General features: G+C 50.4%; 1 long non-coding RNA gene across 1 annotated transcript; it reads right to left on the bottom strand.

Moving 5' to 3' along the window:
• Nucleotides 1-7,870: 7,870 nt before the first annotated feature.
• LOC120103616 (uncharacterized) lies at nt 7,871-12,016 on the bottom strand. Its single transcript, XR_005506240.2, has 2 exons — nt 10,405-12,016; nt 7,871-10,231 (listed from the first exon to the last, which is right to left on the bottom strand). It is a non-coding gene; the product is annotated as an uncharacterized LOC120103616 (long non-coding RNA).
• Nucleotides 12,017-12,427: the final 411 nt, after the last annotated feature.

The raw sequence follows: 12,427 nt of genomic DNA, 5'->3' as shown, positions 1-12,427 counted from the left end.
TCGTGGGAGCAAGAAATGGGTCTGACTCCTTGAGACCAACAGCAATGTCACATTGCAGCATAGAAACGGGAGAGCAATTATGGCCGTTCTCACAAAGCAAGATCTCACCCCAGGGCTCCCATAAGGAGGCACCGTCATCACAGTTGTAAAGGGACTAATAGAGTCCAGGAAGTTCATCCAGGGACACATGGCTGCTTAGAGAAGGGCCCTCCTCAGTGGTGGGCCATCTTAACAGCTCTGTTTGTTTGTTTTTGTTTTAATGATCTATCTTATTCGTGTGTGTGTGTGTGTGTGTGTGTGTGTGTGTGTGTCACTGTGCACATGTGAGTGTTATGCCTATAGAGTCCAGAAGATGGCATGGGTTCATACCTTCCTTAGTGTTCTGTTGCTGTGAAAAGACAGCAACTCTTGTAAAGGAAAACATTTGATCGGGGCTGGCTTACAGTTCCAGAGGTTTAGTCCATTGATATCACGGCAGGAAGCATGGCGGCACACAGACAGACATGGAGAGGTAACTGAGAGTTCTACATCTGGATTCAAAGGCAGCAGAAAAGGAGAGGGTATGTGCGGGCCTGGCCTGAGCTTCTGGGACCTCAAGTCCTATCCCCAGTGACACACTTCCTCCAAGAAGGCTACACCTTCTCATAGTGCTACTCCCTATGAGCCTATGGGGGCCATCTTTTCATTCAAACTACCACAGGTCACCTGGGCTGGACTTGCAGCCTGTTATGAGCCACCTCTGGGGTGCTAGTATGACAAGCACCTCTTATCACACAGGTTTATGAGGTGATGGGGACCAGACCCCATAACCCAGGGCTTTAAGCTTGCTAGCAAGCAGCCGGCTGACCCAGCTCTCCCCCCAGCTCTGCATGTGTTTCTGTGATTCGATCCACACGAACAGCAAATCAGACTCTTGCCATTGTATAGACAAGGAAACTAAGCGGAACGGGTTATCTGCTGGAGTGAGTGCTGCAGGACAAGAGAAGAAGAACAGAAAGTATGAGCCTGCAGACATGGCACTGGGTCTGTCCATACCTGGGCAGGGAGAGGGGGAAGGTAGCGGCAGAAAGAGCTTCAGACTGCCTGTCAGTCTGAGTGAGCAGGAGGCAGCCTTCCCGGCTTCCCACAGTATGAGGTGGGTTGGGGTAGAAATGTCTCCCCTCTACAGACACAGGCGGCAGAAGCTGAGCTCTAAGGCTAATCAATGCAACTGGGAGGTCCACTGACATGTGTCACATTATAAAATTAGAAAGGGGCAGGGTTGGGGATTTAGCTCAGTGGTAGAGCGCTTGCCTAGCAAGCACAAGGCCCTGGGTTTGGTCCCCAGCTCCGAAAAAAAGAAAGGAAAAACGAAAAATTAGAAAGGGGCGGACTCAGGGCTCAGGTCCCACTGGGCATCCAACTCCAGAGAATGAAGAACACAGGGAACAGGAAGGAGTGGAGACCTCTGGGACAGGAGGGAGTGGACAGGTCCCCAAGCTGGCAGAATGAAAGGAAGGAAGATGGAGACCCTGACCTGAAATAACATCACGAGGACCTACTGTGTGCACCTGCCTTTCACCTACTGTGTGTACACCTGCCTTTCAATTCTGCAGGGGCTGGCTGGATCTGTACTTAACAGCAGGTAGAAGGAGGCCGATCTCACAAGCGTTTGGGAAGCCTGGGCCCAGGGCCTCCTTGTTTAAGGAGAAGCCAGGAGACAAACCAGAGAAGGCTGTGGGGGGCCGGGGTGTCTGCCTCCCCAGGGTGACATTTCCTGGTAGCTGCACAGAGCCTCCCACTGGTGTCTCCCGTCGTGCCTGCCACATGACGCCCTGGCGTTAGAGATGCTATTAACAGGTCTTGGTGTCGCAGGAAGCCAGTGCCGCAGGAAGCCAGTGCCTCAGAGCCTGAGTCACTGCGTAGCCAGAGACAATTAGACAACGGATGCTGTTAGGGATCTTTGGCGTCACGGTTCACGTGATGCTCCACATCTGCAGTCTGTACGGATGAGGACACTGAGGTCAAGGGGGAACGGGACACTCTAGACTTTTCTTTTTGTCTTCCTTCCTTCTCCCTTTTTTTCTTTTCTTTTCTTTTCTTTTCTCTTTCTTTCTTTCTTTCTTTCTTTCTTTCTTTCTTTCTTTCTTTCTTCCTCAGACATCATCTCATGTGGCCCAGGCTGGTCTAGAACTCCTGACACTCCTGCCTCTACCTCTGAGGGTCGAGCGTTATGGGTGGGCACCACTACACAATGCTGTGGATCGAACTTGGGGATTCCCACAGTCTGGGTCAGCCGTCTGCCATCTGAGCTACAGCCCCTGCACTGAGAGTCCCAGCTCTGCACTCTCAACAACTGAGAACAGTTTGGGACTAGAGACCCAGGGGAGGGGGCTAGCCTGTGACCTCAGGGTGTACAGCAAGGCTCCTGGCCCCACCCATTATATGCCAGGAACATCCCCGGTACTATAACCACAAATACCTGAAGACATTGCCTGAGGGCCCCGGTGATTGGACATTGGGTTCATAGCTGAAGGGACCCCTAACACAGAGTCACCAGTGACGGTCCGTGGTCTGATCGTTACAGCCACACTAGAGATGCTGGGCCAGTGGCTGCCCCGAGACACTGGGAACTTGAGAGGATTCTGAATGCCACTGAGAGGTCCTGGCCACAGCTGAGGCTAGACGACCAGAATCTATATTTAACTGGCATATAATCCAAAGGCCTGTATTTTATCTTTAGGTTGAAGCTTCTTTAGGCTACATATCTGCAGCACAAAAGGGGACAGATGGACAGACAGAAGGAAGGAAGGAAGGAAGGAAGGAAGGAAGGAAGGAAGGAAGAATTTAAAACGAGAAAGTTATCGAACACCAATGGGTCTCTATCTCTTTCCAATGTGTTTCCTTTCGTTTCCTAGGGCTCCATAATGTGCTTGCAGATCATGGGGTTCAAGAGTTGAGTTGAGGGGAAATCCTGTGGATGCCCTTACTCCATGATCCCTCCATGATGTTCCTGGGAGTTCAAGGCTGATAGACAGACTGTTTATTGCATGGCTCTGCCAGGCCCAGCTGCTCTGACCCCTGGGTTCCTACGCTGGGCCTTTCAAGCGCCTCCCCTCCCCTAATTTTGCCCTTATAGTTATCAAAACAACCTGTAACCTTCTGGGAGGGTCTCAGCCTCATTCCCTGTCAAAGTCATTCAAAGTCTCGACGTCACGGTGAGGATCCAATAGCAGAAGAACTCAGGGCTCCTGGGGGCCTGACCGCAACGGATTGGGCGTGGCTTCAGGCACAGGCCTGCTGCTTTGCTCCCCAGACAGCAAGGGGGTCTAAAGAGGGCATGTGCCACTCCGTGTAGATTGGAACGGCCCCCTGCAGTGGCATCTGTGAAATGGGCACCATCTCACAGCCTTCAGAGCCTACATGATGCAACAGTGCGAACATGCACAAGTGTGTAACACCAGGAGCCTCAGGGACTTCCTGTCAACAGAAGTCCTCATCACACCATACCGCTCTTCAGTCACCTCCATGGGAACAGGAAGAACAAACACATTGTGGGGCCGGGCCGTGGGGTGGGAGACAGAAGCGCACACTGCCTCTTTCGTTACCAGCGATGCCTCTGATCTAAGGATGCGAGGCAGTGACGCTAGACCAGACTGTTGAGGCGTTGTGCTCCGTGAACCCTTCCCTGCTATTCATCACAAAGGCCTCAGGTCACTGACACGAAGTTAAAAGGTACCTGTAAAATCCACACTGCCATGTGCTCTGTGCGTGCATGCGTGCATGCGTGTGTGTGTGTGTGTGTGTGTAAGCATGTACACGTTTGCATGTGTGCACATATGCATGTGCTCTGTGTGTGTGCTCGAGTGTGCATGTGTGCACGTGTGCATGTGTGTTTGCGACTGCATGCGCGTGCTCACCTGTGTGTGCGTGCACGCAGGAAAGGATCCACAGTTAGAGATCCATCAGCCTCATCTGTTTTACTCAACCGAAATCCACCTTGTTTTTTGGGGGGACAGGGTCTCCCACTGGCCAAATAGGCTGGGCTGACCGGCTAGGCAGCCCCACGGACCTGCTCATTTCTGCCTCCCAAGTACTGGGACTGCAACTGTGCACCACATGCTGGGAGCTTGGGAATTCAGATCCTTGTCCAAGCACGGTAAGTGTTTTTGGTGACCGAACCAACCTCCCAGCTCATCACCTGCTTTTGAAACGCCCATGCCGCTTGGAAAGGAGGGGGCATGGGCCCTCCCCCACCATCCAAGAAATACCCCGGAGAAGGTACAGGATCTGTCTGAAGTCCACAGTTCTCATCTTAGAGTCTCAGCTGTAGAATCTCAGGCAAGCCGTTTTGAACTGTGCCCTGTGCAGCCGTGCTGGTAGGCTTACTGCAGGAGGCAGGAACTGGACACTGGAGATAGTAGACGGGCCAATGACAGCCCACTTCCTTTTCAGCAGCCTGCCTTTCTCTCTAAGGACTCCGTCCTGAAGAATTCAAGATCCCTTTCTTTCCTGCCTGCTGTTTATTTTCCTGTCCTTACCGTGAAGGGGAAAAGGGGGTTTTGTTTTATCTTCGAATGTCCAGGGGAGAAGAAGAAGTGAGATGGGGCATGTGGCTGAGTCTAGAGGGATCTGCAGGGTAGATATCAGAGGAACCAACGGAAGATGGATGTGGTTCCTCCTTGGGCTGGGCTCCCACATGGGAAGGTACAGGAAGCAGGGTTTGGGACTGAAGATAATTACACATAATAAATTTGCCCTGGTCTCCAGGGCTGCCAGGAGAAATGTTTATCCCAGAAAATCATCCAGTGCTAGGCTCAATTTGGGAAGTCGCAAGTCACACTGCAGGAACCCATCGGGGCTACAGAGTAATGCTGCAGCAGGAAGTGTTGGGTCCGAGAGGTCGAGCCCAGCCCAGTTTCAGAAGGCTGTTTTCTTGAGGGATAGCATGCTCCAGGTACAGAGGAAGATACCAGAAAGGCTGAGCTGGGCAGGGCTGTCTCTTTGAAGAGCTGGATGGCTGGGGACCGAGAAGGCCACAAAGATTTGGGCCAAGCTTGAAACACTCCTGTCTGGGGCATCTTCTCTGGCCTGGGCCTACTTTTAGAAATTTCTTTTAAGGTCAGTGTGGGAAGCCATGGATTCAGCGAGATGCATTCCCCTGGGCACATTCAAAACAGAGCGATTGAGAAAAGCAGCTAGGAACACTCAGCTTACCCTTAGGGACACTTAGCTGACTCCCTCCCATGCTGTCTGTGGAGGCTGTGAAGGCTGTACGGCCATCCCTGAGGAATAACCACAATCACAATGGCCTGGCACAAAGCTGACACCCATCACAGTTGCCAACTCCCAGCTCCTCCTGGGCCACTGGGCTCAGATGGAGAAACTGTCTAACTGAGAAATAAGGGTTATCAGAGGCCACAGAACAGGGGCTACAGTGGTTTGAACCCAACATGTCTCCCGCTGCCTCTTCTTCATTTTTTGACAAACTCTCATGAATGACCTCAAACTCATTATGTGACTAAGTATGGCCCTAAACTCCTGATCTTCCTGCCCAGGTTCCCATGTTCAGGGGTTACAAACACATACCTCCACTCTTAGGGGACATGATGCTGAACCCCAGGGCTTTTTTTTTTTAAGATTTATCTATTTATTATATAAGTACACTATAGCTGCCTTCAGACACACCAGAAGAGGGCATCAGATCTCATTACAGATGGTTGTGAGCCACCATGTGGTCGCTGGGATTTGAACTCAGGACCTCTGGAAGAGCAGTCAGTGCTCTTAACCACTGAGCCATCTCTCCAGCCCAAACCCCAGGGCTTTGTGTATGCTAAACAACATCCTACCACTGAGCTACAGTCCCAGTCCCGGGCTCATATTTTGAATGTTTTATCTCCAGCCGGGGGCACTATTTTGAAGGCGGATCAAAATATGTCACTAGGGGTGGGTCTTTGAAGGTGGCATCAGGACTGTCTTCAGCTGTGGTCTCTGCCTCCTGCCTGTTGCCATGGGAACAAACTATCACCACCAGTTCCCACTGCCATGGACCCAGACCTCCAGTCGACTTTCTCTGCCATGATGGACAGTGATTCTCAGAAAACAGTGAAAATAAATCCTTCCTCTCTGGTGCTATCTGCAGTGGGATTGAGAGATGCAGATGAAAGGGCATCATCCTCTTTCGGGAAGCCACAGAGGAGGAAGGCGGTGTCAGCCTCTTCATTCTGCACAAGAATCTCAGAAGAGAATCTGATTGGCTGCACTCTTCTGTAACTGGTCCTTGTTTAAGGGAGGGGCAGTATTTTGATTGACAGGTTCTCTCTCTCTCTTTCTCTCTCTCTCTCTCTCTCTCTCTCTCTTACACACACACACACACACACACACACACACACACACACTTCCATGTCCTGCCTTTATGTCCCCCTGGGAAGTCTGTGTGAGGAAAGTCAGTTAATATCATGGCCGCTGTGCACAGCTGGCTATGGGCTGTGACTCAACCATCCAATCCATGTCTACAAATGTAGGAGCTGGGCTGGCAGGGGTCCGGTACAGCCAGGGCAGGGTCAAGCCCTGGGACGGTGGCAGTGCCCTGTTAACTTTGGCTCCAGTGTGGCATGTGCATAGAGGCTAGCCTGTCTCGTGGCATGCTCTGCTGCAGAGAGAAAGTTACAAGGAACTATCATCCAACCCTGTTGTTGCTGTGCGCCCTCCCAGACTCCTGCTGCCCGAGACCCCTGCTCTTTCTTCCTCCTCACTTCTTTGCTCATTTTTCCTCCACGTACTCTAGAGAAATGAAACCTTCCCTGTGGGCTCCTCTGCCTGTCCCAACACTGCCCGCACCACGCTGGACTCAGAGCCCTGACTTCAAACCTCTCAGTGCCCAATGAGATTTCCAGCTGGAGGTGTGTGCTAGACTACTGACGAGATAACGCACTAACGGATGAGCTGACAGGTTGGACAGATCGCCAAAATCCCATGGATAGCTAGGCGATGGTAGACCTGGCTCTAGCTGCCAATCTTCTCAGTCTGTAATAAGCCACGCCCAAAGGAGCCACGCCCATCTTTGTACAAAAGGTAAGCACTGCCCCTCAAACAGCATTCAGCTGCCCTAGCCATCAGGGGGCGCCACTGTGCTCTGAGCTAAAGGGTGGGACCTAGGACCTTCAGCCCTCCTAAAACCTGCACTGTGCTCCTAAAACCAAGGTGGGTAACCATGGGTCTTCCGGGGCACTGATGCCGGCGAGGAAATCGAAACCTTGAAGTCCCAATCCAGCAAGTTACTCCCAAGCCTCTCAGCCATTGTCAATCAAGCAGTGGTGGCCAAAAGGACCTAGTTTTTAGAGCATTTTTATGTGACAGAGAAAGGAAAAAGAAAAAAAAAATCTCACAAATTCCCCTACCCTTCACTCAAAAAAGATTTGTTCTTGGAGAGAGGAGAGGGAGGGCTGGGGGGTGTCTTGTGTATATTCAACAAACTGTTCCTTCCCCTCTGTCTCTGTCAAAATAAACGTCAACTATATGGAGCTGTGCACGTGTCTGTCTCTATGTGTGTTTTTATGGAGCAAAGAGGAGACAGGGCTTCTTGTCTTAATTTCGAGACATGGAGGTCCAGGATGGGACGGACTTTCTCCTTCTCTCTTGATCCATCCATTTCAGGACAGGATCTCTGTTCTTTTGAAAGCTCACAGAGCTTCTCCAGATCTGTTTCCTCTGAAATAGGGGCTCAGTAAGCACATCTAAGTCCCTCGGAAGACTAATGTACCTGTTTACCATCAATGAAATTAAAAAAAAAAAAAAATCCAACCTCTCTGCTTACAGGACTGCACCCTGTCACTTTTCCCACAGGCGTGGCGCACACAAATCGAATCAAAACAGAAATCATCGCGCCCTGTTATGGATCTCAGACACAGTTTCTTTTAATAAAATATGCAAATACTTTGCAGTAAATTGATTTCCCAGTTTCATTCTCTTATCTCCCTATTTATTATTCATGACTCCTCCACTCCTCTCTTAAAGCAGAGAGGTGGGGGTGGGGGGACAGATCTCGAAGGCTGAATTTCCTTGCTTTCTTACTCAGTTAAACTGGCACAAAATGTGATGCTTCCAGGAATAAAAGATACCTGTAAAAGTCACTTCCTGTCTCAAGCGGACTAAGGACAGAAGGCAAGATCGTTTTCCCTGATTAACTGATGAAGACTTATGCTAGAGTTTCTTGCCCGTTTTTCCAGCTACAACGCCTTTGTACGCAAGAAAAAAATTTTTTCACGTAGGTATATAAAATATCCAAATAAAAATTTACTGGTGATGAATCATCAACACATTTCTTAGAATTCTTTGAGGTACAAATAAGGCTGCATCTGTTAGCGATTTGAGTACAATTGTATTTGCTCCTTTCCCTTTTTCTTTTAAAGATTAATTTGTTTTATGTATGAGTACACTGTGGCTGTCTTCAGACACACCAGGAGAGGGCATCAGATCTCACTACAGACGGTTGGGAGCCACCATGTGGTTGCTGGGAATGGAACTCAGGACCTCGGGAAGAGCAGTCAGTGCTCTTAACCACTGAGCCTTCTCTCCAGTCCTTGTTTCTTTTTCATAATTAATCAATCTTGGGGCCAGTGAGATGGGTCAGCGTGTAAAGTGCCTGTGGTCAAGGCTGATGATGCTTCAATCCCTGGGACGCACACGGTGGAAAGAAAGACCTCACTGTGGATGCATCTACCCTGCTGCTGCTGTTGCTGCTGCCGCCACCACCACCACTATCCTTGGTCGACATGGGAACTTCACTTCCTTAGCCTCCCACTGTAAACCAGTGGCTCTCTAGGAACCCGCCAGGCCTCCAGTACCAGGTTGGTACTGTTGGGGCATCCAGCCTCATAGACAGAACAGCCACGGTTCTCAGTCTCTCTGATATGATGACTACTATATCTATAGGTCTCCTATATCATGGAAGCCAATCTAATAAACCCCCCCCCGCTTAATACATATTCACTCTATTAGTTCTGTCCCTCTAGAGAGACCCTACTAATGGAATAGATGTCGACATAAGGACACTGGTGCAAGGGACTCACTCTGAAGGAACCTCCAGGAAGCCCAGGAGAGGTGGGTAGGGGAATAGGGCAAGCAAGGAAGAAATCCAGAAACAAGTGCTGTCAGTTGGGGATCCAGGCTGAGTCTGCTAGGCCCTCTGATAAATCTCATGCATGGCCAGTCCACGGAATTCTTGGGTAGCAGGGGGCTGGAATGCTGACCCACCATTGACTGGGAGATTATGGGATCAGTCTCGAGACAGAGAAGAGGGTTGAAGGGGCATGTGGTGAGAAGCTGCCAATGACTAGAAACAGTGGCCCAGTCACGACCCAGCCAACTGAGAAAGGGTCAGCCCACTACAGCATCTGATGTCTATAGACAGGCAATGCCTTCCTGCAACAAAGGTAGAGGGCTTTAATCAGAACGCCAGAGGGCCAGAGCCAGAAGTTCTGTCATGGGAATGTGTAACTGTTCCGAGTGACCATTCTGGGGGCCTTGGTGGGGCACGTCAATAAACTAGCAGGCCCCCAGCAAGATAATGAATGGACGTTGAAAGGAGACTTTGAGTCACCTCATCTGCAGGGACAAACGGAAATCAGGGTCCAACTCCAGAAGCGAGTCTCCTTCTTGGAATGCTTGCTGAGAAAGCCACAAACTGCCCAGAACCCAGAGAGGCTGGGCCTCTTGCTCGGTGGGAACAGAGCAGGAAGTTGCTACAGAAGGCTGTAGTAGCTATAATTGGTGTGTACAATCACTCAAGTTCACTGTGCGGGTGGCTAGCCTGCTTTGTTCCTCAGACCCGACAAAGCTCCCGTTTCCACATGTCCGGCTCCTGAAGCCAGGGTTTGGCTTCTCCCAGGAAGCGCTCTGCCCACTCGTGCCGGATAAAGTATGGGTGCGATCTCGTACCCTGGACAGAAGCAAGGGCATCTTTCAGAGTCTAGCCACGTTGGAACGATCCTCACATCCGCCAATGTAAAGGTCAGCATTAGGGACTGCAACCTCGGGTTGTAGAGATGAGATGCTAAGCCACGTGGACAACCCTTCCTTTCCCAGTGAAGACCCGCAGGTCCTCAGGAGACTCAAGAAGTCCGCAGCCTCCTTCTGGGCTTTGGCTGTAAATCTTCTGTTTCCACGTTCCTCCCTCAGGCCGTTGTTTCATTATTAAAGAGATGAATTTTTCAAAGAACTTTCAGTCCTATCCGAGCAGGTGCTGAGGAATCTAAAAAGATGGGGCCCAAGACAGTACTTTGAGGAGGGCAACTCCATTAAAATTGGTTTCCAAGGTGGTCGAAATGGGAGCCCAGGATAATCCAGATTAAACCCAGCTGGCGCTTCCTCTCCGATGGGGAGGGAGGCACAGCCAAGATGGAGAGGCAGTTTTGTCTTTCTTACCTAAGCTTCTTGTTTTCATTCTCAGTTACCTCGTGAACTAAGACAGCTGTCAAGCTTCGGCCACCTCATCTGCAGCCCAGGCTGTAGGGGGCAAAGAAGGCCCTTTCGCCCCTTTAAGGCCCTTTAAGAAGACTCCACAGGTTTGCCCAAAAACTTCTGCACGCACCTCATTGGCCAGAATGTCACATGACTATGCCTAGCCGCGAAGGAGGCTGGGAAGTGTAGTCTTCGGGCTGAGACCAGGTTGCCTCCCATAGTGGGAAGGCAGATAAGGGAGAAGGGAGGAGTGGGCACCGGAGAGCCTATGTGCGACCTTCACATGCTGAACAGGACAGATAGAGTTACTGGAAGCCTAACTTACTAGCGGGACTCCAACCAGCAGCCAAGAGGGTGGGTGGGAGGTTGCAGAGCTAGTCCCTAGGGCCCATCCCTAAGTGAGCCCGGAGAGGGTCCCAAGCCCAGAAAATTCAAGTCGCCATAAAGCTCTCTGCTGTTGTCTGGCTAGGCCGCAAATGCATCAGCAATGGCAGAGCTGGGGGTGGGGTGGGTGGGGTGGATTCTCGGGCTTGTTTGTTAATGCACCTTGCAGGTGAAGGCCAGCCTGGTTTGTGATCACAGGTGGCATCTGGTCGCCACCCCACCCCCAACCCCCCGCAGCTGCGCAGGAATCAGGGGGATGACAAAATATCCCTAAGAGAGGGAAAATTACCCAGAAAATGTGTCCCAAGAAAAGTGAGCTTTAAAAAGTTTGTCTCGCACAAAGCAATATCTTTAAGTCCTCCAGCTAGGCTAAAAGCCTGTCCCGTTCCTCCCCGGGATTTCTAGTGAATTAATAATGCCACTGATGAATATTCAAAAGCAGGCAGCTATTGTGCCTCCAAGCACATAATTAATTATTCATTACACATTTTTACTCACTGAATTAAAAAACACAGGGTGCTGTGGGAAATGAAGTGTGCTTCACGGCAGGGGCACGAAATTCCACACTGCCCCTTTAAGGACTATTATTCTCTATTTGTGGTTACCAAGCAACATAAATGCTGGGCAATTAGATCATGGGTTGTCCCTGAAGACTGATGGGATAATAAGCTGTAGTTAAGTATTAAGTTGACCCAGTGAAGGTCCCATCTGAATAAACCTGGCTAGGGCCACAGCTGGTGTCTTTTAAATGAAACTTTTACATTAAGGCCGTACAAAAGGTGACTGTTCTGGGAGCATGCGCAAAACACGCTCTCTGAAAGCCCCTGCTAAGGTTCAAGGTGCCTTCGCTCAGCACCTCTTGTCTTTGTGAGGCTGTGCAGGCTTTGAGTGGCCTGCTCTCCTGTTGGGCCAACTGGGCTGGGGCGTCTCGAGTCCCGTTGAAAGTCGCTCACTGGCAGGCTTGCAAAAAGGATACAGGTATAGCTGAGAACAGAGCCTCTAGCCCAGAAGAGCTAAAAGTCTGAGAACAACTAGAACAGAACCAGAAGGACCAGACAGCCCTGCTGGAAACTGGAGTAAAGAAACCCTCCTGTCTCCTGACTAACAGGGACTCCTGGCTTCTACACTCCAGCAGAAAAAACACACCCGTCCTGGGCCCCAAAACAAAACCTGAGAGCCCAGAATAGGAACTCCAGACGCATCCCCTAAACTTGAGCTGGCTAGACTGATTCCAAGATGGACTTCAAGTTGTTAGTTAAGAAGACTAGGCCTAAGAACTGGGCAAGTCCAGGCAAGCCAATTACTAATAGAAAACTCCAGGCTCCAGCCTTCATGCGCTGATAATGGTTCTGGAATGCCTAGAGTAAGACAAAGCTCATCTACCCCGAATCCCAATGTGTTTTAAAACGAGTCTGCGAGCTCACTTGATTGTCTCTCCATCTTGGTAATGGGAGACCCCAGCATGCCAGACTTATGCAGAATAAAACACTCTTTGCATTTATATACTGTTTGAGTCTGGGGTACTTCAAGAACCCTGTCAGAAATAGCAGGTCACCACCCTGCGTGGGGTAAGGACAGATAAGGAAATGGCCTAAACAGGGAA

Source organism: Rattus norvegicus, chromosome 6 (assembly GCF_036323735.1).
Source record: "Rattus norvegicus strain BN/NHsdMcwi chromosome 6, GRCr8, whole genome shotgun sequence".
NCBI classification, from domain to species: Eukaryota; Metazoa; Chordata; class Mammalia; order Rodentia; family Muridae; genus Rattus; species Rattus norvegicus.
Note: the sequence above shows the minus strand (reverse complement) of the source record. Positions and strands in the feature narration are given on the sequence as shown.